Source organism: Glycine max, chromosome 12 (genome assembly GCF_000004515.6).
Source record: "Glycine max cultivar Williams 82 chromosome 12, Glycine_max_v4.0, whole genome shotgun sequence".
NCBI lineage: Eukaryota > Viridiplantae > Streptophyta > Magnoliopsida > Fabales > Fabaceae > Glycine > Glycine max.
Window position 1 is genome coordinate 30,777,532 of NC_038248.2, and position 5,147 is coordinate 30,782,678.

Here is a 5,147-nt window from a genome sequence, read left to right on the forward strand (position 1 = left end):
CTTCTCCCTTTTCCAAAAGAATGAAGGACTAACTGCCTGAATTCCTTTCTCCCTTGTCAAAGAATTCAAAACGACATAGTCTGAGAATTCTTTTGATTCTTCCCTTTCCCTAATACAAAAGTGTTCAAAGGACTAACCACCTGAGAATTCTTTTGTATCCCCATTCACAAAGTATCAAAGGTTTAACAGCCTGAGATCTTTGTCTTAACACATTGGAGGGTACATCCTTTGTGGTACAAGTAGAGGGTACATCTACTTGGGTTTGACTGAGAACAAGAGAGGGTACATCTCTTGTGGATCAGTTCTAGTGGAGGGTACATCCACTAGGTTCAAAGAGAACAAGGGAGGGTACATCCCTTGTGGATCTTTGCTTGTAAAAGGATTTTTACAAGGTTGAAAGAAATCTCAAGGACCGCAGGTCACTTGGGGACTGGATGTAGGCACGGGTTGTTGCCGAACTAGTATAAAAACTCTTGTGTGTTTGTTTCCTTCTTCCCTACTCTTTTACTTTTCGCTGTGCATTTTAATTTCTACTTTTACTTTTGGTTAAGTTTCTCTTCTACTCCTTATTCTCTTAACTACATAGTAGTAGCCTTAGAAGAGTAAATTTTTAATTAGTAAAGGTTTAGGAATAATTAATTCAACCCCCCCTTCTTAAATATTCTGAGGCCACTTGATCCAACACCTGCAACATGGTTAGTGCATTCTGACTCTAAAAAATCGACATCAAGAGGTACAACATCAGACTTAAATTCAAATTCACACTCAGCATGAAAGTCAGCCATAGGATCAAATTCAAACTCAGATTCAGACTCAATGCATAAGCAATAACAAGTATGCAAATCAGATAAAAATGGATGTTTCCTACCATGAAGAATAGAATCAAAATCAAACGTATAATCATCAACAATCTGATCAATTAGCTCAGCACGAAAAACAGAATGATCCTCAGATAGATGTTTCATGGCATCAAGAATGTTAAAATGGACAACAATATCACCAAATTCAATAGACAATGTGCCAGCATAAACATCTATCTTGGTTCGAGCTGTTTTCATAAATGGCCTACCTAAAATAATTGGAACTGAACCATGGGAAAATCCCTTTTCCATATTAAGAACATAAAAATCAACAGGAAAAATAAGTTCACCAACCCGAACTAGCACATCCTCTATGAAACCTGCGGGGTAGCAACACTTCTATTTGCCAAATGAATCACCACATCTGTAGATTGCAAAGGTCCAAGAGATAAAGAATTGAAAATTGACAAAGGATTGACACTAACTGATGCTCCTAGATCTAGCATGGAATTCTCAAATTTATTGTTCCCAATAATGCAAGGTATAAAGAAAGTACCTGGGTCCTTACATTTCTCAGGAATGTGAGGAACATATTTACCTATCAATGCTGACACATTTCTACCCATGCTAATCCTTTCATTGCCCTTGAACTTCCTTTTGTGGGTACACAACTCCTTTAGAAACTTCACATATCTTGGAATCTGCTTGATGGCATCTAGCAGAGCTATGTTCACCTCTACTTTTCTGAAGGTCTCCAAGATCTCCTTTTCCACTTCTTCCATTTTTTTGTTTGGCATTGCTCTAGGTGGGAATGGAATAGGGATAGGAGGCTGCGGTAAGTCAGAATTACTAAAAGAAGGTCCACCTACATGAAAATTTTTGTTTGGAAGCTTTCTCTTTTATGCAACTATCTCATCCTCTTTTTCAGGTGTAGAATGAAGCTTGACAGGTTCAGGTGTAGGTGCTGCTACTGGTGGAGGCACTTGAATTTGGTTTCCATACCTCAAGGTGATGGCACTCACATTTTTCGGATTCTGCACAGTTTGTGAAGGAAATTTGTAAGAATTTTGTGACTGAGCTTGGTTCAACTGAGTAGCCATCTGCCCCATCTAATTTGTCAGACTCTGAATGGAGGCTCTTGTGTCTTGCTGAAATTGCATATTCTGGATGGTCATTTGCCTCACTAACTCTTCTAAGGAAGGTTGAGGAGGAGCCTCAGCTGCTTGTTGTCTTTATTGTGGCTGCTATTGTTGCTGCTGCTATATTGGAGGAGGAACATATGGCTTGCTTGGACCAGCAGCATTCTGAAAAGGAGGGATAGGTTGTTGTTGTTGTGGAGGACTTGTCCATCTCAGATTTAGATGATTCCTCCAACTTGGATTGTATTTATTGCTTAAAAGGTCATAATTATTTTGTTGTTGTTGGTTTTGCTACTGAGGAGGTCTATTATAAATGTTTGCAGCATAAGCTTTAGGTTGCTCATTGATTCCAGATTGCTGCAAAGAAGGACAAAGATCTGTATGGTGATCTGCAGAAGAACATAGACCACAGACTCTGGCAAAAGGTGTAGATTTTTTATTCATGGCAAGCTGAGTTACCAGGTTGACCAAGGCATCAAGTTTTCCTTCAAGCTTTTTATTTTCAGTAGATGAAGATGAATCCGTGGCCACCTCATGGACTCCTCTAAGAACAATAGCATCATTTCTTGCACTGAATTGTTGGGAGTTGGAAGTAATCTTCTCAACCAAATTCCTAGCCTCAACAGGGGTCATATCACCAAGAGCTCCACCACTGGTAGCATCAATCATACTCCTCTCCATGTTGCTAAGTCCCTCATAGAAATATTGAAGAAGGAGTTGCTCCGAAATCTGGTGGTGAGGACAGCTTGCACACAATTTCTTGAATCTTTCCTAGTACTCATACAAGCTTTCTCCACTAAGTTGCTTGATACCTGAAATGTCTTTTCTGATGGCAATGCTCCTAGATGCAGGGAATAATTTCTCCAAGAACACCCTCTTAAGGTCATCCCAGCTGAAAATGGACCTGGGAGCAAGGTAGTATAGCCAATCTTTTGCCACTCCCTCCAGAGAATGAGGAAAAGCCTTTAGAAAGATATGATCTTCTTGGACATCAGGGGGCTTCATGGTGGAACAAACAATATGGAACTCCTTAAGATGCTTATGAGGATCTTCACCTACAAGACCATGAAACTTGGGCAGCAAATGTATTAGTCCAGTCTTGAGAACATATGGAACACCCTCATCAAGATATTGAATGCACAAGCTTTCATAAGTGAAATCAGGTGCAGTCATCTCCCTAAGAGTCCTCTCATGAGGTGGAGGTTGAGCCATGTTCTTAGTATGAAAATTAGTAGTCGAATGCTCAAAATCAGAATATTCAGAATCACCGGCAATAGAATACTCAGAATGCTCAAAATGCACATAATGACCAGGATGCACACTATGCCTAACTAATCTATGAAAGGTTCTATCTATTTCAGGATCAAAGGGTTGTAAATCACCTGGATTATCCCTACTCATGCACTATATGCAGCAAATCAAGTATCTCTCAGCAAGCACCTAACAAGTGGGTAAAACTACAGCTATACTCAAACGATATCCAAATGAGCTTAAATTTTGTGAGCAACACCTTAAAATCATGAAAAGATAGCACAAAAAATTTCAAACAAAAATTCAAAGTCTAACTATGAAAACTACCTAAGCAAAGTTTACAAAAATAAGACAAAAATACTTGAAAAAAAAACTTAGTAAACGGCTGATTTTTCAAGTTTAAAACGGCTATGGACATCTGGTCAATTTCCATGGCATGGGAAATTTTCTTCTACCCCAAATGCATATATAATAATAGTCGTTCTGATACCCGGAGCAAAAGTTATGGCCGTTTTAAGTTTTGCTGAAAACAAGTTCCCAAAATTTTTGTCTCTCAAATACTACCACACCAAGTGCTCCTAGTATTTTTCACACAAAATATGGATCAAAAGAAGCTACCACACAAAAAATCAGCCAAAAATAACAACTCTAACTATCAAAACAAAAATCGCTAATTAAATTGCAAAATCATTCGTTAATTCCCAGTCGCTAATCACTGTTCAGTACTGTTCACAGCAAAACACAAAGTTGAATCAGTTGCTGAATTAGTCACTAAAAATAGTGGCTAAACAGGGAATGCAACTGAAATGCAAAACAGAACGCTACACAAAATAAGATAACTAAACACTATTATGAATCTTTGGCCCACTACTCCCCGGCAACAGCGCCAAAATTTGATCGAGGCCGTACCTAAATCAAATAAACATTAAAAATGCAGTATCTAGGTAGGTCGTCTCCCAACGAGCAATGGTCAACCAAACGTTCATAACAAATAGTAATAAAATAGTAACGAATTGGGGGGGGGGGGGGGGTGTTTGTTTTTGTAAATTAAACAGCCAGCAAATTTTAATTAGAAAATATCAGAATTAAAAACACGTTGTTTCTCCTTGATTCACAAGCAAGTCTCTTTATCAGTTCAACCACTTAATCCAACCCTAAATTAAATTACTAAGTGAAATTTAACATAAGGCAGTCATTATGTGATTAAGCAACACATACACCAATTAATCATGAACGAACTGATCATTAAGCATGAACATAAATTAAGCGCAAAGACAATTAATCAAGCACTAAGCATGCATGGATTAATAGCAACAAATATAGAGTAATTGGTGAAGAGGAAAAACTGATCAGAATTTAATAGTAATAATAAAACCTCAAAGAAAGATGTGCTTGATCCTTAAGAGAAAACAACGTTGGAGACTTAGCCTTCCATTAATTAGTAGAAAACGAAATTGTAGATTGAAGCAGAAAACGAAATTTTATTGCTACATGAATAGTAAAAACTGGAAATGCAAAACCTAAAATTATTCTTTCTCCCAAAACGAAAAGACTCTAAAACTAAAACCTTGGTGTTGTTATATTGGTTCTCAGCCCCAAAGCTTACAAATTTGTTTTAAGTCCAAGCACATAAATAAAATAAAATCTGGGCAAGATAAGATAAGATTTGATAAAATAAAATCTAGATGAAATAAAATCTAGATAAGATAAGATAAAATCTAGATGAAATAATATCTAGATGAGATAAAATATGGATAAGATAAGATTTGATAAAATTGTCTGCTCTCTTCAAGTCCAAGCCCAATTCTGGATTCAAGCCCAATTGCTTACAATTCTCCTGAAATTAAATTAAAAACACAAAATTAGTCCAGTAGGCCCAAATGATAAAAATGCATAATTAATTTGACAATTAGGGCTAATCAGTAATTATAATGGTGACAAAAAGGGTTAAGAAATA

At 37.1% G+C, this 5,147-nt stretch overlaps 1 non-coding gene across 1 annotated transcript; it reads left to right on the top strand.

Moving 5' to 3' along the window:
• The first annotated feature begins 2,666 nt into the window (after window positions 1–2,666).
• LOC112998649 (small nucleolar RNA R71) lies at window positions 2,667–2,773 on the top strand. Its single transcript, XR_003263743.1, has one exon. It is a non-coding gene; the product is annotated as a small nucleolar RNA R71 (small nucleolar RNA).
• The last annotated feature ends 2,374 nt before the right edge of the window (window positions 2,774–5,147 follow it).